The sequence below is a fragment of the Protopterus annectens genome, chromosome 2.part0 (genome assembly GCF_019279795.1).
Source record: "Protopterus annectens isolate FY-2018-M chromosome 2.part0, PAN1.0, whole genome shotgun sequence".
Taxonomy (NCBI): domain Eukaryota; kingdom Metazoa; phylum Chordata; order Ceratodontiformes; family Protopteridae; genus Protopterus; species Protopterus annectens.
Window position 1 is genome coordinate 1,299,216,109 of NC_056728.1, and position 23,968 is coordinate 1,299,240,076.

General features: G+C 39.1%; 1 long non-coding RNA gene across 1 annotated transcript in view; it reads left to right on the top strand.

The window, feature by feature from the left end:
- Positions 1-23,705, top strand: part of LOC122793758 — a 257,545-nt gene extending 233,840 nt beyond the window's left edge. The window contains exon 2 of the long non-coding RNA XR_006363528.1: positions 23,567-23,705. This is a non-coding gene — a long non-coding RNA (uncharacterized LOC122793758). The remainder of the gene's footprint in view (positions 1-23,566) is intronic.
- The last annotated feature ends 263 nt before the right edge of the window (positions 23,706-23,968 follow it).

Sequence of the window (23,968 nt, forward strand, 5' to 3'; positions counted from 1 at the left end):
AGGGTTCACAGTATGTAGACTTTTAAAGTATTACTTTACATTACCTGTGTTTGTCATAGCTGCTTGCGTTGCTGTCTGGTTTGGTGTCCTGCTGCTCCAGTTGCCAGTTGTCAGCTTTCGAGTGGTTGTTGATGACTGGTTTTGTTTGTGTATGTTTTTTTTTCTCTCTCTCTCTCTCTCTCTGTGTCTCCCTACCTCCACAGGGTGCAATGAAAGTATTGCATGTGTGGACTGGGAGTACAGCATGCTTTTGTAGGTATCTGCATATGTCCATGTGATGGCCTCTGCACCAGTTGTTAGCCAGCATTTGCTAATTGCATGCAGCCAGTTGTGTACTGATTGCAGTTCTCACTGTGATTCCAGGACAGTGCTATAAAAAGGTATGTGAGATAGGCGTAGCCCTTTCAGAGTTTAAGGGCAGGGACCATGCTGGTATGCTGTAGACACTGTTCTGTGAGTGTAAAGGTTAGTATCCCTCTCATATTTCTGGCTGTGTTGTAGATTAACATTTCTCCATTCATTTCTCCAGTTTCCTGTACTAAGTGTGTATGTACACTGACACCTAACACTACTGCTACTGTTAATGTGGGGGTGTGTGCTTTCCTGTGGGACATGTGGTGTAACTGGTATATAGCAGTGGCTCTTGCACTTTGTTGCTATGGCTTCAATATTTGCCCTTTACATTCACTACTTGTATGCCTGCTAGGTGTCTTGACTGTAGTGTGTTGCTGTGGCTTTCCTAATTTCCATGTACATTCACACATTGGAATGCTTGCTATATCTGCTAGGGTTTTACTGCATGCAGTGTGGTCTGGCCATGGTGTGGGCCTTGACATCTATTAGGGTATTTGAGTATGCTGCTGAGCAGGCCCCAGAGACTCTCAGGTGCATCTTTTATCTGCCTCATGGAATGGTACATATCAGTGGGGTACACCCATTAAATTGTCTGGTATTCTGCAGTTGTGACTGTGGGATAGCATGAGCATATGTATTACTACACTATTTCTGCCGTGCAAGTGGTGCATACTTTCAGTACTTCATAGTTACCATTGCATGTGTTGTAACACCTTTCTGCCTACTGTTTGTACATTTCACAGGGAGTCCATGGGGCATCCCTGTAACTCAGTCACTGTTGCTATGTCTAGGCTCTTAACTATTCAAATATGGCAGTGTCAGACCTCTCAAGTATACAGATATTTGCAGGTTGTCCACATTTTTGCCTCATATTTTGGTCAATATCTCATAAACAGCTTTTTCTGGCAAATCACTCTGGGCTCAAGTCAGACTATAGTGACAAACATTTAAGTTTCAGACTTCATACCCTTCCAAACATCCAACAAAATGCAGAACCTGTTACTCTCTGAACTGTCTAAGTTTGTTGTAGCATTATTTGGAATGTGTCCCTGTTTTTGGCCCTTTGCTCCACATTTTTTATTACTTAGTCCGGATGTGTTCCTGTAAGAGGTTGTGGGGTATGGGCAGTGATTATCCTGCTGTGAGTATGTGTGTGGCTTGCAAGGTGCTACAGTGACATTATTACCTACTAGCTACCAACTAGCATGGCTGTTTCTGTTCACACACTACTATTCTAGAAATCCACTACATTTGACAGTAAAGATACATGACATGCTTTGTGTACTACACATCCTATATTCCCTTTACATTCATTCCTACTATTACATGATATATTTATTGTAGCACAATGTTCTTGTATAACAGTCATGGCTTAGTGGTAAGTCATGCAGACAGCTGTTTCCAAGGTCCTGGGTTCGGGACTGACAGTGGGATTTTATTTTGCTTTTGAGCAGACTACAGGCCTTGTCATTCAGAGTGACTAAGGCACTTTTAAGCAGTTGTAACCGGGTTAGCGCTGGTTTACACGGAGCTCACGCATGCGCACTGGTGTTCAGCTCCGCGCACACCCGCTTACAACCGCTTAAAAGTGCTTACTCTTGCGCACACCCGCGCTATTTTCTTTGAAAGAAATGAAAATGGGGAGACAGGAAAGTGGTGAAAAAGGGGTCACAAAAAGCGTAAGGCAGTAGGGAAACAAGCTCGGGTTTTGCAGGAGGGATGTAGGTAAGGCCTATAGCTGCCCATTTCTTCATCAGCAACAGCTGTGTATATGTTTGTAATTTGGTGTGACATTTGAAATCTTCCACCCCTGAGAGAGGTGTGAGGACAACAATAATACTTGTTGTACAGCCAATTTTAATTGACAGTTTCCATGTCCAGCAGACATGTTTGCGAAATGGGCAGCTATGTATGAGGCGTAATTTTTTTGTGGGTACAGAGTGCCCTTTTTTTTTTTTTTTCAGGTGAGAGTGGTATGTCAGATACAGAAAGTCGGTATAGCTGGGGAGGTAGGTTGGGTAGGTTAACAGACAAGACAAACAAGACGCATACAGGGGCAGTGTATGACACATGTGGGGGGGTTACACAATTGACGGGGACGGATGTTTGGATATCTAGAGCCCATGAGCCCACAGATGGCAACAGTGGAACTGATATCCCCACCCATGGGCAGTTGCCACTGTGCCTTCACAGCCCAGGACGGGGCTGTGCTGGGGGCTGTGTAGGCTGGGCAGCAGGCACACCCATTAGTTGTGCCACCTGTGCCTCAAGCTGGTGTAGGGGCCCAAGAATAGCTTCCTGGATCTCCCTACGCACCACAATCCGGACACTACAGAGGGTGAGTGGTTGTTCTCCTCCGGCCACACTTGCAGAGAGGGGACGAGCCCCATCCCCTGCAGCGCTTCCACCCGCAGGTGGCACAGGGCCACCGGAGGAGGGTCCGGACTGGGCACTACTGCCCGGTGCACTCGCCAGCTGAGGAGGGAGAGGTGGGTCTGCTGGAACCCTCCTTCCCTGTCATCCTATGTTTTACATTATGTCATGACAGTTTGGGTTAGTAACATACAATACCATTCACAATTAGTTGTAACAGCATGCATTAGTATTCCCATTAACCAAACACCCAGATATTCAAACCATTGAACAGCAAGCATAACACATGCATATTTTGAACAGCAATACACAGTCCAACAACATGCAGGGTTGATTGATGGCAACAGGCCATCAGGTTTGGATGTATGAACAGGGCAGATGCATCAACGTACATGCAAATATGTATGAACCAACAGGACAAATGTCCAGGGGTGTTAATTGTGATTGCACATACCAATTTCACGTGGAATGGATTATATGTGGTTATAGGGTAGGGTGAAGAAAATTTAATTAACAACTTCAAATACCAATACATATGCTGTGCATTTCTAATAGCTGCAGATATATACACACTACAGTTCTGCCTACAGTTTCCTATGTGATAACTACTTCAAGTTGGTTATAGGAATGTTACTGCTACATCAATATACATTTTCATTTTTATTCATACACATTTATATAAGGCTCTGTTCAGCTACATCATCCTGCTACATTTGCTTTATATAGCTATAGGCAACTGTGGATGTTTGGTATTTCATACAACCATACTATCTGCATATTGCAGACTGAGAGCAACATATCCAGATTTTGGGATACACATTCCAGCTGCGGTAACATTTTCAACACATTTTACAGTTTGGTTCTGCTTGTCACATTCATTTCATTCTGTACTGACTGCAGTATACTTTATTCAGGAGTTATTACTACTTTATTAGTGGATTCATAACTCTTTCTCACACTCTCTCACTTGTTTTATTTTTACAATTCAGGATGGTACTTAATTCTAGGCTTTATTGACATGTTTTACCTGTAGTTATTACAATCCTTTCCAACAGTCTCACTTCTGTCATGTTTCTGTATTTCAACAGGGATATATTTCACACATGTGTTTTACTCAGCTTCTGCAGCTGTACTTTTCAGCCTGCTGCAGGTTATGTACTATTATATTACAGGTGGGACATCTTTATTTCAGACTTTATTTCAAACTTTTTCATTTTTCTGTTTGGATTACAGACTGCATCACACTTTTGTAATCAAGCAATACTTGCAAACCCTCTTACACTGTTACTTGCACATTTTATTACTTAGTGACTACACTGCACTCTTTTGCTAACTGTCATACTTTTATATTTATTTACAGTTACAGGGAGAGGATTACTGACCTGCCTGGTGGCGCAACCGCGCCAGCCTATCGGCATAGGCTCTACGGTTCGCAGAACGGATACCTGCAGCTGTAATATAAATAAAGTAATATTAGAAAACACATCTCCATAATATCAGCTAGGTTAATTTCTTACATAAATAATTAGATGTAACTTACTCAGTAGTGGGGCGTTGGGCATTTGCCGGGCCTCCTGGATCCAACGGTTCAGTTGGTCCTGCTTCCGTCTCTTCAGGTCCGCATGGTGGTGACGGACCTGCTCACCAGTCCTTGGTATCCCTGTGGCACTGGTGAGATCATGAGCCAACCGGTCCCACGCCTCAGCCCTATAAAGAGTGCTGGAATCAGCTCCCTCCTGAACTATCTACCCTAGCATCTACCTCTCAATTCAAAAAACACATTAAAGAACATCTGAAAACTCAGTGGCTCTGTCCTTCTGCTAACCCTGACTGAAACTTTTATTTCCCTCCAGCTCATACCCTTCCCCTCTCCCCCATCTTTTGCCTCCTAATCTAGTTACTTCTCTTTTGCTTTCCTCTTAGTAATAGGATAACATTTAAGGATTTTACTCTTTCTGCCCATACCCTTTTTGTTTCTAATATACTTGCTTATTTAGATTTAGTTTAACTTTTAGCATAATGTTTATAGTCAACACTTTTATAACTATTTCCTTTTTTTCCCTTTTACCAATGTTACCACTGTACGATTAGTTTATATGGCTATGTTATACATTTTTTTTTTTTAACATTGTTGTTGTTTTTGCTTGGAGCTTTTCTCCTCGGGCCTCTACTGAAAATGGACATATATCCAGCTAGACTAGCCCGGTCAACAAATGTAAAGTAAGTAAGTATATGCTCCCCACAGGACCCGGCCCTGCATGAGTTGGGCCTCATGATTGTGGACAAGAAGCCAAACCATATATTTGGACTCCTCAACGTCCCACCTCTGTGCTCGAAAGGAACTACCCTCACCTACACCTGACATTCTGGCTGCAAGTTGGTTCTACAGTCGGTTATGCTGTGTATTCCCACCTATGGGGCTTATATATGCCGTTTTTCCCGCACTTGTCTGTGATTGGCCATTTTGGAATTGTATCAGCTTCACAAAACCTGCTTTGTCATGCTCCTCTTTCTATTCATTCCTATATATTTGCTATTACTGCATTTCTAAGTGCAACTGTCATGGCTTAGTGGTTCAGTACCTTGACTATGGTGCATGGTATCCTGGGTTCGAACCTGGTCACTGCTTTTTATATTTTATGACTGTCTAGACAGGCTAGGAGGTGTGTCTGTGTAAAGGCAGTTTTGTTACAGCTTGCTCAACGTTGCCCGTCGGTTAGCTTGTTGGCGCGGTGCGCAGCTCCGCGCAAATGGGGTACGCTGGTTTACATGTGGTTTGGCTGTCAGGACGCATATTACGCTCAGCTCAGCTACGGACACACAGTTTCAGCGTGTTAAACCACTGCTCACCTACGGGCACTCATTTTACACCTGTTAAACCACTACTCACCTACGGGCACTCATTTTACACCTGTTAAACCACTGCTCACCTACGGGCAGATGCACTCAACTTGTTAAACTGTAGCTCAGCTATAGGCACATCTGACATTTTTTATTATTTTGTTATCTCACATTTCTTCAAAATAAATGGCCCATTTCATTACATTTTACATAAAATATAATTTTATATGTGTACATATATGTCAGGGACTTGTTTTGTGCTTATTTCACTAAAAATAAAAATTGATGTTGGGGGGGCTCGAACCATGACTGCCTGCGCTTCAGCCGACATCTCTACTGCTACGCTATTGCTTCTTGGTTTACTTTGCATATGTAGTTCATATATGCTTTTCCACTGACTGCTAACTGTGGCTAAGCTACGGGCACGCCCAGCATAACGAGCACTCACGGGCAAACATCTTTACAATTTAAAAAAATATATAACATGTTCATTTATATATTTTATGTTCATAGTCTGTGGGGGCATGTGTTATGTTGTGTTTATTCACATTTACACGGACTCTGTCGTGGGGGTTTACTTTCGGGACTTTTACTCTTCTGGGGGGGTGTCTGTTTGCAGGGCTCGGCCTACGGACACGCCCCCTACTGTCTTCCACGGACCGTGTAAGCCTTAGGTGTGATTCATCATGCCCTCATGCATATGCATGACATGCTGACATCACACCGTTTAACTGCAGCCTCCGTGTAAGCCTTGTAACTCTTACACGGAGGCTTTGTGAATCCTGCCCAATGTCTTCGTATAATGGCGCCATGGTTTTTTCAGTTTCTGCCGCTTTGTTGATGTACTGCACTTGCGTATGGATCTTATATTCCCATGCTTACACAGTACATCAGTGCTTTGGAAAGCAAGCAATGGAGACAGGAAGATCTCTGTTGCTAAAAAAAACTGTAACCTCCAGATAGTTTAGAGGTACAAGAGAGATGGGGGAAAATACAAGGAAAATCGGGTATGTTTCTTTAGTTTTGAGAATGTACCTGATTTTCCTTGTATTTTCTTTTCTCTCATATGTAGCTTTCATCCTCTTATTTCAAGAACTGTGGACAGTGCTATAAATAAAAGAGGCGACCGGTTGTTAATGTTGCTCTTGTAAACTTAAAAAGCTTCGAGAATAATTGTGCATTGTCTGAAGGAAAGAAAGTCTGCAACTAAAATGCCTGTCATTATTTAGTGACTTCAGTCCTAAGTGATTTGTCAGAGAAACAAAGTCACAGAGTAATGACATGCTTTTCAGTTTTAGACTTTCTTTCCTTCAGGATAATATCTATCTACCATATACCAACAGAAAAAAAAAGGCTGGCCTCTCAATGGGACTTTTGCATCCAGACTTTTTTTCCATTGGTATATGCTTGATTTACAACAGGCACACTTGTTGGGCTGTCCTATCAGCGTGCTCGTTTTTGAATCTTGTTGGCCAGTCATTGTGTTATAATGCAGTTATTTGGTCCATAACACACAGTGCTCAGTGATCCTCTGTTGTGAGCTCATTAGTGTTCTGCTGCATATCTATAAAGAGCATACATACACCCCATATCACCACTAGCAGAGAGAGGCAAAAATCACCTCCTTCTGAATTAGGTCAATTAGTGGCATAGCTGTTTTAAACTAAAACATAGCAAGGAATGCTCAAAGTGTTCCAATGTTATCAAAACACAGCTGCATACAACCAATGACATCAGTATATCTCTAAGAAATGTGTCTAAATAATTTGATTTATTTTGTATTTGTTTTCCGCATACCTTTTTCATACTTAGCCCAGGAGTGGTGTCTGGTTCAGTGACTTGCTGAGAGTTAAACAGCTGGACAGTGGAGGCTGAGGGCATATAAAATTGTACCATTGGACCACAGGACACAAATTGTTAACAATTACTTAATCCTCTAAGCCAACTGGAAGACTTATGGCTTTATAGCTAGAGAGGTAAGAACATCACAGGTAATGTATACAGTATATTAAATTCATTTTACCATAAAACACAGTAATTAATCATTGCAAAAAACTCAACTTCCACTGTCATTGGAATATTCATTTTTTTACTGAATTCTGTTTTGCGCTATTACGCTTAATGTTTAACAGTACCAAATATCATGAATAAGTGACATTCTCTCACTGCACAGAACAGTACCTACTACCCCTAGAGATCATCTGCAAAAATTACATCATTGTGCCATGCTCTCAGTCTCCTGTATTAACACATGGTAAAATAATGCTAGTTGTAGTCCTTTTTCACCGTTCCAAGACCTGTAGTTGTAGGGGAACACTGTCTGAGTAACAGTAACTATGGACTAATTCAATCTTCTTTTAAAACCATAACAAACCTAACAGTAAAGCTATATCTGTGATAGTGACACCTTTTCAGTAATAAAATGCACACATTCCTCATAGGCACAAGAAAACACATGTTAGAAATGTAGTCTTTAAGTAAATTATTAGGAACACTCTTTCACAAATTGCACCTTTTAGGATATTCTCTAATAGTATTCAAATGGCCCTTCCTTATTTTTGCACAGATTTTGAGGGTTTTGGCTGCCCTGAATAAGTTCCTGCATTTTTTCATGTTTCCTTGTGTTTCTATTTTCATGCATTTCTTATGATAGCAGAACAACCTTTGGTACACAAACTACCAAACTCAGCATTTTGGTTTGGTTTGCTAATTAAGGAAGGATCCCGATGTTCAAACCAGCATCCAGATCTCAGGAATCCAAGGATCTGACATATCCCCTGGATGACAGTAGATGCCTCTTGTATTTGGTTAGGGAAACATTGAGCAGCAGGCTACAGAGGCTTCATCAGCCTCTAACCTTCCACTTCTGGTGAGATCAGAGAGAAAAAATGAACAGGTAGTAGGCTTTGATGGCTTCAGAACATCTAAACCTTTCACCTCTAGTGTGACCAAAGAGAAGAGACAAAAGGGATTCCTGCTCCTTTTCTACATTCTTTCATGTCATAGAAGGATGAGAAGACCTTGCCGTGATAAGATCATTATGAATCGCCTGTAGAGTTTGATGCAATTACTAGGATAAAGACAGTATTTTTTTTTCATCTCATCTGAGGCGAGTTTATTTTGTTGATGCTTTTAAATCTTATGAAATCATATTTCTAAATGGACTGTTAAGCCTTATACTCTGAATAGATAAGATATTCTAAAATAATGAAGCTACCAGGAACTAGCAGATTCTCAGGGTTTGTTTAGAGTCTGCTTCTCAGTCTCCTGAACTAAAGAAACACAATGGGTTTTACAGGGTTCAGTAACAAAAAAAAATTCTGTATGAAACAAAAAGCTTAGCCTGCATTTTTTCTAATGTTGAGGAGAGTAGATTTCCAGACAGTCTTAAGAAGAAAATGTATGTATTTGCTGTTTTAGTCACCAAGTACATTACTATCAGACCCATATGGTGTGGTAAGAGGGTGAAATCATTAAATCAGTGGGGGATCTACCATCCACTGGGAAACGTACACGACCACAAACAGGCTGGTTCAGAGGTTCTTGGACTTTGTCAATGCAAATGTTCTGGAAAAGCTAGTCAGCACACCCACAAAAGGCTCAAATGTCCTGAACATAGTACTCACTAACAAGGGAGAGCATTGTCCCCCCCCCCCCGTGTGATGTTCTTCCTGGTAAGATTGGACCATAAATCAGCCTCGTTAGATGTTATTATAAGACCAGATACCCTATCAAGCTCTAAAATGGTTAAGAATTTTTCAAAGACAAGTTACCTCCTACTAAGTGATGGTATAAGAAGTTTCAAAGCCCCCTCAAACACAGATAACACAAACTCCTATTCAGAGCTGTACACTAATGCCCTGTATAGACACTTAAGCAGTTGTACAGAAGTGGCTGTACCTGACCAGATTAAAACCAGGTCTTGCAGAAAAAACAAGCCACTCTGGTGGACCCTTACTATAAACAGGCTATACAATAAGAGAAAGAAACTAATGTCCAAGAACAAGAGGGAACTACCTCAGCAGCGGAAGAAATCCCTCTCAAGCTTAAGCAAACACATTAGAGATCTTGTCAAGTCCTCCAAAGCTCATTACAAAGCAAAAATAACCTCCCTAGCTAAGGATAATCACAGCATTCTTTAACTGTGTTAAAAATCTAAAACGGAATAGCCAGCTATACACTGAACTAGCTGTAGATGGTTCCACTTGTGCTCAACTAGAGGTAATAGCCAAGTTGCTAGCTGATAGATTTGGAGCAAACTTCACCCCCCTGTGCCCTCCAGTCATCCCCCAAAGTATACCTGCCACTGTCCCTCAGCCTATTATCTCAAAACAGCGGGTCATCTTGGCTCTCTCCAAGGCCAAAAACACAGCATCAATGGGACCATACAACATCCCAGGTTGCTTTTAAAACAGCTTAAAACATGACCTATCAGACCCACTTGGATTTCTGTTTAACCACAGCCTGTGAACTAGCCATGTTCTGCTAGAACAGAGGACACCAACAGTAATCTCTCTGCACAAAATGGGACCATCAACTGACCCTGGGAATTATAGGCCCATAAGCTTGACTAGCCTCATCTGCAAGGCCGTGGAAAGAATCATTATGGACCTTAAAAAAAGAAATAAATACAATTTGGAGAAATATTTATAAAGATCCTGTGGAAAATAACACAGATGCTAAATGGATAGAAGAAGCAAAAGAAAGAATAAGAAGTTCAAATGCACAGGATATGAAATGGGATGAAGTAACAGCCAGAGAGATTGAAACAAAGTTAAGAAATGCCTTTAACTGGAAAATCCCAGGCCCAGATGCAGTACCTAACTTCTTGTTAAAAGTATTAGCATCTTGCTAAAAGTATTAACATCTTTGCGTGAAGATTTAGCCATGAGTAAGAACTATTTATATGCGCACCCTGAACAGACACCAACCTGGCTAACAGCAGGAAAAAGAATATATAATTATAGACCAATAACTTGCCTTTCGATGAAGTATAAACTATACACTGGAATTGATGCCAACAGAGTTTATAGTCATTTAGAAGAAAACTCAATTATGGCAATAGAACAAAAGGGCAATAAAAGAAAGTCATATGGAACAAATGATAATTTGTTCTTAAGTAAAGTTATAGTGGAGAACTGTAAAAGTGGAATAGTCTAATAAAAAGTGGAATAATCTAAGTATGGCATGAATTGACTACAAAAATGCATTTGACAGTATCCCACATTCATGGATAAAAGAGTGCTTAAAAATTTATAAGATATACCCTACACTGATAAATTACATCACAGCGACCATGAAACAGTGGCAAACCACTTTGCAGTTAAATCATGATAAAGGACGAATTACTATTCCAGGGATAAAAATCCAAAGTGGGATATTCCAAGGTGACTCTCTCTGACCGCTGCTCTTTTGCCTTGCCCTTAACCCATTAAATTGTCTGCTTGACAGATTAAGTCATGGCTATAATTTGGCTCCCAGAAAGCAGCAAATTATAAAGACTTCACATCTTCTCTTTGTGAATGGTATAAAATTGTATAGCTCATCAGATGAGGAACTGAAAGCACAACTCCAAGTAGTCAATACTTTTTCAGATGATATAAGAATGTCATTTGGTTTTGATAAATGTGCGAAAGCAACCTTTAAAGAGGAAAGCTGCAGCACCAAGAAAACAGTTTGGGACAAGAATGTGATATAAAAGAACTTGAGCAAGAGGGAGTGTATGAATATTTGGGAATTGAAGGATTAACAATAAAACATGAACAAATGCAAATAAAACTTGGTAAGGAGTATTTTAGAAGACTTAAATTAATACTGAAAGCAGCATTGACATCTAGGAACAAAATTCAGGCTATAAACTAATTTGCTCTTCCTGTTCTAACTTACAGTTTTGGAGTGATTGATTGGCCCCAAAAGATGTTGGATAGATTAGACAGGAAAATATGAAGGATGCTTCACGCTCATCAAATAATTTATAAAAATCAGTGCATACCAATATTATATATTCCCATTCTGAAGGAGGCATGGGCCTACATGAAATTGACTGCATGTATAGATCTGCAATTGTGGGATTGCATGCATATCTGCTAACTTTACAGGACCCAAATATAGTGAAAGTTCTGAAACATGAGGAGAATAAATCTAAGATGACTTCCCTTCTTAGTCTAGCAGAAGCATATCGGAATCAAGTGAATATGGAAATCAAACCAGAAGTACATAAAAATCAGGTGGCAACTGAATGTGGCAAAAAACAAAACAAAGACTATAAGGTGAAGGATCAAATGAGGTGGCAAGAAATGTGGAAAATGCATAAATATAGTTGCAGGTGTAGAAAATTTCTGGAAGAACCTCATGTTGATCAGGATCGAACACAGGGATGGTTAAGGAGAGGCAAATTCAAATCAAAAGATAAAAGGTTAATATTGGCAGCCCAAGATAATGGGCTATGTACACATTGGTTTACAAATTCCATTGAACATGTGGGAGAAACAGAAAAATGTAGGTTTTGTAAAACAGAATTGGAAAGAGTCACACACCTTGTTGTTGGTTGTGATATACTAATGGCAGAAGGACTGTATACTGAAAGGCATAATAATGTGTCAAGACTGTTGCACTGGGGATTGTGCAAACATTATAATATTGAAGTAGTGGAAAAACACTGGAAAGATGAGCCACAAAGTATCATAGAAAATGATGAAGTCTATATCACATGGGATCACCCATTACCAACAGTTCAAAAGATAGATGCGAGAAAACCAGATATGGTGGTCCATGAAAAGAAGACAAAAGTAGCATTCATCATTGAAATCGTTACACCCAGCGACTACAGTGTCTTGTGTACAGAGACACATCATAAAATATCAGGATTTGCAGGCAAAAACAAAAGCAATGTGGAAGAAAGATACCCAGACAGTTCTAATAGTAGTAGGAGCAATGGGTCTTATAAAAAACAATCTACAATCATATTTGGATATGTTACCAGTACATGTAACTCCATACAACTTGCAGAAGGAGTCATTACTGGGCACAGTGCGGGTACTGCGAAGAGTACTTCTGGCTGACATCAAAGACTGAAACAATACTAATTTCCTGAACTTTAATCATACTTTGACTTCAGAATGGCGTCCATTCCTGTCATGGTATTAGAAACCCAAAATATTTGGAAAAATTAGAAAGAGACCTTATTAACAAGGACATAGGTAATCTCCAAACTCTGGACCCAGTCCAGTTCAGATTTGTTAAGTGTAGATCATGTCTATTAAACATGGTTAACTTCTTCGAGAAAGTCACCAAGGCCCTGGATGAGGGAAAGCCAGTGCATACCACCTATCTTGACCTAGCCAAGGTATTTGACACAATCCCCCACTCAGGTATTATAGAGAAACTCTCCCAACTGGGAATTAACCCCTAGATTACCAGATGGGTATACAACTGGCTCACCGAAGGGACCCATACTGTCAAATTGGGTGACTTCACCTCTAGAAAAAGACCATTCACCAATGGCATACCACAGGGTTCTGTGTTGGGCCACTTACTGTTCTGAATTTTTTCTCAAAATTCCAAGAAAACTTGGATGACCTGTGGCTGACCAAGTTCACTGGCGATTGCAAATTGGGAGCAATCACCGAGTCCCCCAAACATGTTACTATACTGCAGACAGGGTTAACGTAGACAAATGATTGATGCCAAAAGCCACAGATTAAATCTAAATACAATAAAATGCATTACTATTCCCTTTGGGAAAGCTGACTTCCCTGCTAATTACATTATAGACAGCACCCCCCCTAAGTGTAGACCCAGTAGTATGTGATCTGGGTACTCAGGTTGATAGCAATCTTAACTTTGACCACCATGCATCCACAGTACTAAAGAAATCCTTCTGTGTGGCACATCTTATAAGTAAAGGCAATGCATGTGGATCTAAGGATGTTATAATTCCATTATACTCTGCCTTCCTCAGACCAATAATTGAGTACAATGCTCCCTTTTGCATGGACCTCACCAGACACCTGCAACAACTGGCGAGACCACAGAGGTCTCTCACCAAGAAATTACAGAGTACACAAAACAAGTCTTACACAGAAAAACTGAAAGCCCTGTCACTGTACTCTGTCTCCTACAGGTTGGTGAGGGGTGACCTGTGCCTGGCTTAAAGGGCAGTCTCTGACCCGGCCCTGATGGAAATGCTACACATTCGTAAATCAAACTGCCTGAGGGTCATACGCTACACGGATCTTAACCTAGCCTCTGATATGAACAGGTCAAGCTGGAGAGATGAATACATCTCCCAGAGAGTGTCACTTCTGTGGAACAAGCTTCCAGTTCACATGAATCAGAGCCCCTCCCTGACCCTCTTCAAGCACAGCCTAGATCAATGGATGGGTGACTACAAACTCACTCCTGGAGTGGCACCCATGTCCCTTCTGGACAGATGAAGTCAGGATTAACTACTATAATCCTTTACCTCTGCAAACTTCACTCACCTAACCACCTCCAATTGGAACAATTTAGGATAAATATGGCTAGACTTGTAAGGGCTCTAGGGCCGTTACCCTAGTAACTTTCTATGAACCTATAAACCTATGAATATTACGAATGTCTGTCTTAAACAGAAGCTGCTAAAAGCTGGCTCAAACTGCTTGTTTCCATGGCACAGATGGATGAAGCCCTGAATGCAACCCAGGCAACTGTTTGATTAGCATTATATTTGATGGAGAGGACAGGCCAGGGAGGATGAGACTGAGTGGCTGCTGTTAGCTTGCCCATTTTGAGAGAGGGAGGCAGCTCTTGCTTGCAGCTTGGATATTATTTAAGGGGAGCACTAGCTATTGCACCCATGAAGTACAGGCCTACACAGCATATAATGCCAAGCAGTGTGATACTATGCATACAGCAAGCCAACAACATCACATATATATGAAGGCATATATACTTCTCTGAGAAAAGACATCACTTCCAGAGCTCAGGGAAACTACCAGGGATATTATAAAATTGGTGGGGAGAGTCTGCATGACATACCGACTGTTCTGATCTCACTTGACTCTCATCTCATCTTTCAGAAGGGACAAGGCAAACAGGCTAAGGAGTGAATAGGTCATTTGTTATTAGGACAGTATTGCGACTAAGGGCCCAATGTCCATTGTGGTCCTGGATTTGTTGATGTGGGGATATAATAAGCTCACTGCATGGGTCTAGTCCTGGTCCCTCAGGTGGAAAGAATGGGTCAACTAGGTGAAAGAAGAACAGCCAGTGTGTCAGTCAAATGGACAATTAAAAAGAACTTTGTTTAGACTGAAGACATGGTGGGGCTACAAGTTGTCGAGTGTGGTCATGAGTCTGGAGAAACCACTTTTAGAACTGCTATCTCAGTCACCATTTTGTGGAGCACTGCCTGGCTAAATACCCAACTTTTCCAAGTTGATGTCAGGATGCATTACTAGTTGCTCTTTGAAGACAACACTTGTTTGGTCCTCCTTTAAAAAAACTTTTAAAAATAAACTGTAGAAAAAGGAGCAAAATTATAGAAAATGTAATTGGAATGTTTCAGTCTTCCTTTCCCAAATGTACTAGGAATTATCCTTCCACGTTTTGGCGCTTCTAAAGAAAGTAAACAAGAGGGATAAAATACAATAAAAAGAGGCATTGTTACGCTCTCATTCTTTTTCTTTCTTTTTTTTTTGCATACAGTAATTCTATTTATTTATTGCATTGCATACTAAGATTAATACATTTTCATTTAAGTGCAATTCCAGTCACTTCCTTATGTACAGAATCACCCAATCTCATCTCTGTGTATAGTGTGCGTTTCATGTGTTAATTATCTTGTAGTCAGTGTTGTCCAGTGTATATAAATAGTGTACAAGCATGTGTGACAGCTACTTAGATATTTAGTTTTGTACTATAGTTACTGTTTATTCTTTAATACCTATCATGTCTGTCTTTGTGTTTCTTTTTTCCTGTAAAAGAGCTGACACTTGAAATTTTGTTTATGTAGCACTTGTGTTTCCTAAATGAGAATAGAGTTTCTTTGAATCTTTATCAATATCCCATGTTTCCAGCATAGAAGAGGAAAATTATCTGTTTACAAAAATGGTATCTCATTGTAGTGTCCACAGGTTTCCTTAGATAATTTTGTACCTTTGCAATACCAGTTCCAGACATACCAAATGGCTGGCGTCAGATAGCTCTTCCTCTGTTTTAACAGCCGCACCTGTTTCAACACATTCAACTTTTACAGACTGGAAGGGATTTTTATTTAAAGCTCATCTTAATATCAAACAAGGAAGAAGGCTGGGGTCCTATATCAGATTTGACAAACAGCAGCAACTTCATGCAAAGATATAATTTCAAGATGCTGACCCTTCATGCTGTTCTTACTCTTCTTATGTAGAACTTTTGGTTGGAAACTATGGATATAAAATATACTTAAATGTATATTTCTCTCCACAGAATCCACAAGCAGTCACTGTGGTCATGAGTAAGAAATGACAAATAACATCAACTGCTTCCATTTTGGCCTTTTATGCATCCATGATATTTACCAAATGTCTAGGCCTGATCTTTGCTTACCTGAAAGTTTAGTGAGTGCATATTTATTATTACCTGGGAAGCTGTCTGATAGAAGCACAGTCCCTAGAGACTACACAAATGACCATACAAAAAAACTCTTCAGTATTTTGCTAACGTCAAAATTTCAATGAAGTTTTAGAACTCATGCTTACTTACTTCTCAGACAAGGAGATTCCCGGGGTTGGCCGACTATTGCAGTTTCTATGTTTATGTGTCGATGGATTTGTATTCAAAGGATTCCGCTTCCTTTTAATTAAAGTAGACCCAATTCCTTGGAGCCATACCAAACAGAGAAGCCTCCATTGTTCCCCTCTCTCAGGAGAGAATGCAAGTGATGACAGAATTTTATAGTTCTGAGCAAAAATAATAGACATCAAGGACCTTCCTGAAAGTCCTGAGTTATATGCCCTCATTCATCTGTGTGATACTCAGTGCCAGATTTCACAAGAGGAAATTACAGTGGTGTTTGTGCAGCCTTTGGATTTGGACTGTTTAATCCCTTAGGTTCACCTTTCTTTTGATTCCAACTATGGAGAAGGAACTGCAGTGATCGCACAGTGAGACTGCCGTCATTCATGGGTTACCTTTTGTACCACTAATGGAAAGTCAGACACTGACAAAAGATGCCTTGAAATTTGCTTGACAGTCTTATCTCAGCACTCCTAAAAGTTCAGGGCCAGTGGTCCCCATCTCAAATGAAGTATCACATGAACCACAGAGAAAGAGATGTTATCCATCTACCACATTCTACTTCCTCACCAATAATCCAAACAACCAGGGACTCTGCACAACATGCAAAAAACAAACAGTGATGTGATATGTCAGCAAACAGAGAAAGCCCCAACTCTTACCAACTTCTCACATGTGCTATAATTATCTGGGCAGCTATTCAAAAGGGTCTTATTTTCCAAGGGATTTACAGAATATTCTAGCAGATAATACAAGTCGGAAAGCCACAGTATCTTGCATATGTTCGTGGTGCAAAGATAATATACTAAAAATGATTTAGCTATTTGATAAGCCCAAAGTGAATTTGTTTGCTTCTCGGTGGAATCATACGTACATACATAAGTACATACACAAAAATATACCAGGTATGGGCAATAATGCCCTTCTAGTCTCCCAATGCACCAAAACAGTCATTGCCATTAAAAAGTGCCCAAGTTGTTCTTAAAAATATCTAAACTAGTGATTCCCTTAATATAATTTGGTAGCCTATTAGTATCTTGTAATCTTCTAGACAAGTTGTTTGATGATTCTTTACCACTTTTTGATAACTTTAAATATTCCCAGAGACAGCTGATTCTAAATGCCCCATATACCTGAATGAGGTCTCCTCTTAAATATCTATATGAGACTATGTACAAGTTCAGATATTTTAGTCTTTCATAATAACTCAAAGTTCCATATCCATAGATGACCTTGGTATATTTCTGCTGTACTCTTTCCAATTTACATATGCTTGTTTTCTTATAAGGTTTCCATACTGTTATTCCATACTCTGCTTTGGGTCTAATGTAACTTACAAACAATGATTTAATCATTTCTGATTTCCTAGACTTTATAAATCTTTTTATACAACCCAAAGGTCTATATAACTATCATTAACCAATTAGTTGATATGATTAGAAAAACTCAAGGCTGGATCAACCCATATACCCAAGTCATTAAATGAATCTACAGTTTCAGTCTCTGTGTGTTTTATTAAATATTCACCCTTTAATCTGTCTGCCAAATCTCATATGCTTAGTTTTTGATATATTTATTAGGATATTATTCTCCCAAGCCCAAATGGTCAGTTTAGTCAACTTCTTTTATAGACATGCCCTATCTGTAACACATATAATCAGTTTATCCATTTTAAGTCAACTGCATACAAGCTGTAGTACACCTCAGATGAAAAAATGTTGTTGTGTCTTTCGGCTTTTCCCGGTTAGGGGTCGCCACAGCAGAACTCCAGTCTGCTAATGATTGGCAGTAGATTTTTACATGCCGAGTTGCCAGCCCTGACGCACAACCTTCAACGAAGGTATGCCCATTCACGCATGTCTCCACAGAGAAGACGCTTTAGCTGAGAATCGAACAGGACAACGTCTTACTGTGAGGTGACAACGCTACCGCAGCACCACCACCGCAGTTACCTACACCTGAAATATAAAACTGAAACAAGTATGGGCCTAGGAGAGAGTCCTATAGGGCACTGTAACTATAACCTAGAATTTCTACTGTCCAATTCTTCTACGATACTTGCCATGTCCTATTTGTAAGCCATACAGCTATCCATCTTATTAAGGTTACATCATTATCTAGTTGTTCTAATTTACTGATCGGTGTTTTGTGTATTACCCTATCAAAGGCTGACATTAAGTCTGTATAAGGTAAACTATTTGAAATGTCAGGACCACTCAGCGAGTCTTAAAACACGGAGAATAAATGGCCAAAAAACAGACGTAGATACACCAAGTCCAAGATGGTCACTTCCCAGAATATTTCCCTTTTCTCCAAGGTATGGCAGTCTTGGAGGTGGCATATGTAAGTTCAAGTTTAGCACCCCCCACCCATATTAGGACAAAAAGAGGGGGCTTGGCCCCTGCAAAATAAAAGTTTAAAGGAGAAGAGCGATGTTTGAGATTCCTACTGCTCCAAGATTTTTGGACTTTTTTTCAGCATGCTAGCACCTAGCATTTTCAGTACTGACATTTAAACAGGAAGCTCTATATAAATTACATCCCAGCACAATTTTTCATTAATAGCTATTTTTACATTGTTGTAGAACACCATGTTACAAGAGATTATAGATCTATTTTCAACATATGCATACAATTTCAAATTCTAACCTTTCCAGTTGTTACAGTAATTTAGCCAAAATAACCTCCTTTATTTTTCCACAACAAGAAAGTAAACTTATGGGTCTGTATGACTGTGGGCTTGTCAGCATCCTATGTCCCTGCTGGAGAGTGGCATGGAGTGCTGACTTGTTGGAACATGGGCTAAATACTTGGCTAGGCTTGTAAGGGCCTCAGGGCCAATAGCCTAGTAACTTCCTATGATCCTATATCTTCCGTTCCCTTAAAGATAGGTTTAACATGTGCATGTCTCCAATCTTGAGGAACCTTACTGTACTTAAATGACCTACTGAATAACAGATATAATGGTATTTTTCACTTTTTTAATTTCTCCAGCTTATAAACTGTCAAACTTTTTTAAAGGCAGCAACAAGTTATTAGGATACTATATAATAATGCCAACCTATTTTAATTTCTTCAAGTTTTTTGGATTTCTAATACCATGATGGGAATGGACCCCATTCTTAAGTCAAAGTATGATTAAAGTTCATGAAATGAGTATTGTGTTATCTTTGATGTTAGCCAGAAGTACTCTTCGCAGCATCCACAAATGTGCCCAGTAACAACTCATTCTGCAATTCATATGGAGTGACATGTATCAGTAACACATCTAAGTATGACTGTAAATTCTTTTTTATAAGACCCTTTGCTCCTACTACTACTAGAACTGTCTGGGTATCCTTCTGCTACATTGCCCTCATTTCTGCCTGCAAATCCTGGTATTTTATGACTTTGCGTCTCTCTGTATGTAAGATGCTGTAGTCACTGGGTGTAGCAATTTCAGTGATCAATACTACTTCTGCCTTCTTTTCATGGACCACTGTGTCTGCTTCTCTCACATCTATTTTTTGAACTGTTGGTAATGGGTGATCCCATGTGATATAAACTTCCTCATTTTCGATAATGCTTTGTGGGTCATGTTTCCAGTGTTTTTCACCTACCTCAATATTATAATGTTTGCGCAATCCCCAATTCATCAGCCTTGCCACATTATTATGCCTTTCAGTATACAGTCCTTGTGCCATTAGTATATTGCAACTCTTTCCAGTTCTGTTTTACAGAATCCACATTTGATCCTTATCAACATGAGGTTGTTCCAAGAATTTTCTATACTTCCAGCTATGTTTATTAATTTTCCACATTTCTTGCCTTCTCTTCTGATCCTTTACCTTATATTCTTTCTTTTGTTTTTTGTATATTCAGTTGCTGCCTGATTTTTATCTACTTCTGATTTTCCTTTCCATTCCTGCGTGATGCTGATATGCTCCTACTAAACTAAGCAGGGAAGTCATCTTAGACTTATTCTCCTCATGTTTCAAAACCTTCACTACATTTGTGTCTTGTGAGGTCAGTAGATATGTATGCAGTCCCACGATTACAGATCTATACATGTAATTAATTTAGAGGAGCCTCATATCTCCTTCATAACAGGGAATATATAATATTGATATGCAATGATTTTTATAAATCATTTGATGGGCATGAAGCATCCTTCCTGTTTTCCTGTCCAACCTATCCAACACCTTTTGGGGCTAGTCAGTCACTCCAAAACTGTAACTCAGGACAGGAAGAGCAAATTGGTTCATAGCTTGGACTTTGTTCCTGGATGTCAGTGCTGTTTTCAGTATTAAGTTTAATCTTCTAACATATTTTTTTACTGAGCTTTATTCGCATTTGTTCATGTTTTACAGTTGATCCTTAATCAGTTCCCAAATATTTACACACTCCCTCTTGCTCAAGTTTTTTTTATCACATTCTTGTCACAAACTGATGTTTTCTTGGTGCTGCAGCTTTCCTGCTTTAAAGGTTGCTTTTTGTACATTTATCAAGACTAAATGGCATTCTTATATCATCTGAAAAAATTTTGACCACTTCCAGTTGTGCTTTCAGTTCCTCATCTGCTGAACTATACAGTTTTAAATCATCTACAAAAAGATGATGAGAAGTCTTTACACTTTGTTATTTTCTGGGAGCCAAATTGTAGCCATGACCTAATCTGTTAAGAAGACAACTTAGTGGGGTAAGAGCGATACAAAAGAGCAGCAGTGACAGAGATTCACCCTGAAATATCCCCATTTGAATTTTTATCCCTGGAATAATAATTTGTCCTTTATCATGGCTTAACTGCAAAGTGGTCTGCCACTGTGTGATGGTCACTGTAAAGTAATTGATCAATGCAGAGTGTATCTTATACATTTTTAAGCACTCGTTTATCTATGAATGTGAGATACTGTCAAATGCTTCTTTGTAGTCTAGCCATGCCATACTTAGATTATTCCACTTATTACAGTTCTCCATTATGACTCTATTTAACAACAAATGACCCTTTGTTCCGTATGACTTTCTTTTATTACCCTTTTTGTTCTATGGCCATGATTGAGTTTTCTTCTAAATGACTATAAACTCTGCCGGCATCAATTCCGATGTATAGTTTATACGTTAACCAGGCTGATGTCTGTTCGGGGTGTGCATTTAAATAGTTCTCACTCATGGCTAAATCTTCATATAAAGATGTTAATACTTTTAGCCAGAAGTTAGGTATTGCATCTGGGCCTGGGGTTTTCCAATTAGGTGCTTTTCTTAACTTTGCTTCAGTCTCTCTGGCCGTTACTTCATCCCATTTCATATCATGTACATTTGAACTTCTTATTCTTTCTTTTACTTCTATCCATTTAGCATCTTTGTTATGTTCCACAGGATCTTCATAGATATTTCTCCAAAATATATCTATTTCTTCTTTTTTTTTGTGATGTTTCATTTCCCTTTGCTTTGTTTTCCAATTCTCCATAAAACTTTTTTGGGTCATCAATTGCTTATTTTGTACTTTCCTTTATATTTATCTGCATATCTTCTACCTTTTTCTGCCATACTGATATTTTTAGTTTATTATTTGCAATAGCACATGACAGATCCTGATGTGTTCTGATACTACACATTGCTTTTATCACATCTATCTTTCTGTGTATTTTTGTTGATCTGTTTCCTCTTTTATAGTCTTCTAACAGTGATACTTCTTGTCTTAATTGCTTTATAGTTTCCTCTATTCAGTACTTCCATGATGGTATTTAATTTCTCCCCTTCCTTTTCCTTACTACCCTGTGTTTTTGTGATAAGACTTTATCTGTTATTAATTTAGCTGCACAGTAATATATCCTGTTTACTTTTGTTATATCTCATGAATTTCTATGGACAGTCTTAATTACTGTGTTCATTTGTTTATCAGACTTCTAACTTTTTTGGTTTTATTGACTTTCTGTAATATTAATATCTTAATATGTCTGTCCATCTCTATTAAATCAAGCAACTCTTCTCTTAGATCATTTTCTTCTTAACCAAGGGAACATTCTTTGTTCTCCATTTCCTGCGGGCATTCTACAGAAAGTTCCAAAGTATCTTCCTGTGCCACATTCTCTTCAGTTTCATCCTGTGTCATCAGTTGCTCTTCCATATGGGAACTCACTTGCCTATCACTCCACCACATTGACTATGCCAGAGTTGCCACAGGTTCCTGTTCCTCCCCTTGCTGTGCAACTCCAACTGAACATTTGTACTGGTTTCCTACGTAAGGCTCCAAAGTATCTTCATATGGCAACTGATCAGTTGTTTCTCGCTTCGCTTGTTTCTTCTTAATTTGAGAATCCATTGCTCTATCCTGCTGTGGTGTTTTCTGTGTTAGATTTTCTACACTAAATCCTTTACTTTGCAGGTACTCCATAACCTCAGTTTCTATTTCTTTAACTTCTCCATTACTAATCCTCTTTTCCTACTTTTCCTCTTTGTTTTCTTATTTTTTTGTATTGTAAAATTTTCCATGTCCAGATGCCTTTGCCTGTATCTCTTCAGATATCTTCGGTGCTGCTCTTTTTGTATTGATTAGTTTTGCTTTTCCCTTTACATGAATACTGCAGCGTATTAAATCTCTTTCTCTTTCCCATGTCCATATTTCTTCTTCAGATGTCTCCTGCTCCTCCTGTTTCTCCTTATTTTGGAGACTCGTTCCATCATGCTGTGATGTAACCTGTGTTAGACTTTCTACACTAAATCCTTCACTTTGCAAGTATTCCATAACTTCAACTTCTATGTTTTAACTTCTGTTTTACTAATTTTCTGTTCTATGTTTCCTCTTTGTGATCTTATTTTTTATTGTGAAATGTTCCATATCTAGATGCCTTTGCCAGTATTTATCTTCAAATATCTTCAGGGCTGCATTTTGTGTGTTGATTAATTTGGCTTTCTCCTTTGTAATAAATATTGTACCATATCAGATCTCCCTTTCTTTCCCATGTCCATATTTCTTTCTTTTTTTTTTTGGTACTGTAAGTTTATGCTGACATTTTCTCAGGTTATTACTAATTATGTCTCCTCTGTATGCTTTGTTTGAGTCCAGTTTGTGTATTTTTTTTTCAATATAATCTAATTCAGTTTCAATATCTGAAATTACCTGGATGTTACCCGGACAATGTATCACCCACCCCCTTTGTGGAGTTAAACTGTTTTGTATAAGATTTTGTAAATATATCTATAATATGTTGCATCTCTGAATAAATTTTAGATTCTACACATTTTTCTCTTTCTTATTTCAGGCTTCCTCAAGCACAGAGATGACCAGCACCTTCTGAATCAGCTGAAGTCAGGACCAAATGTATGCATTTCTATCAACTCTCTAATCTTAAGAGTTGTGTTAAAATGAAAATAAAATGAATGCTTAATTCTTATAACTAAGCTAGCCCTAAGAGCCTTCATTCACATTTATATGCTAGATATTGGTGGCCTGTCCAATAACTCTGCTTCTGTAAATCGTATGCGTACGACAAGGTAGAGCTCTGCATTCAAATCTTAAATTCCAGAATTAATAGAATCTCATGTTAATTCCAAATAACCAGGCCTTTTCTCCACAAACTGTGTGTTGTGATAAGTCAAGGGGTTTGACAGCTGAATGGGGGCATTTCAGTTATCAGATTGGTCCTGAAACTAGATGAATGTGG